This window comes from Penaeus monodon, chromosome 25, assembly GCF_015228065.2.
Source record: "Penaeus monodon isolate SGIC_2016 chromosome 25, NSTDA_Pmon_1, whole genome shotgun sequence".
NCBI lineage: Eukaryota > Metazoa > Arthropoda > Malacostraca > Decapoda > Penaeidae > Penaeus > Penaeus monodon.
This window is the reverse complement of record NC_051410.1, coordinates 40485640-40485958: the sequence shown is the minus strand read 5'-3', so window position 1 is coordinate 40485958 and position 319 is coordinate 40485640. Positions and strand designations below refer to the sequence as shown.

Genomic DNA, 319 nt, shown 5'->3' with positions numbered 1-319 from the left:
TGGCTGTGTGCGCGTGGGAGGCCGATTAGCTTAGGAGAGGGAGAGCTGAATCATTTATCCTCTCTGCCTATTTTTGTGCTTCCGGCCTCCCGATCGCAAAAGTCATCTGATCTTGTTTATTTCAGTCGTTTTTTTTTCCTTCTCGAAATAGCTTTACTTCGTCTCAAAATGAGAAATTCTCTCAACAATACGCATTTGTCTATACGGAGGCCGCTTCATCATGGTCTGATCTGCTTATCGTGAGGTCATTTCTTCGTCTTTTTTTAGTCATTTTTCACAACTTAGGTTATTTTTACTATAAAATACAAGCAACGTCAGA

General features: G+C 40.8%; 1 protein-coding gene across 1 annotated transcript in view; it reads left to right on the top strand.

Moving 5' to 3' along the window:
- LOC119589276 (aromatic-L-amino-acid decarboxylase-like) overlaps positions 1-319 on the top strand; it is a gene marked incomplete at its 3' end in the record, with an annotated part of 24249 nt that overhangs the window by 17138 nt on the left and 6792 nt on the right.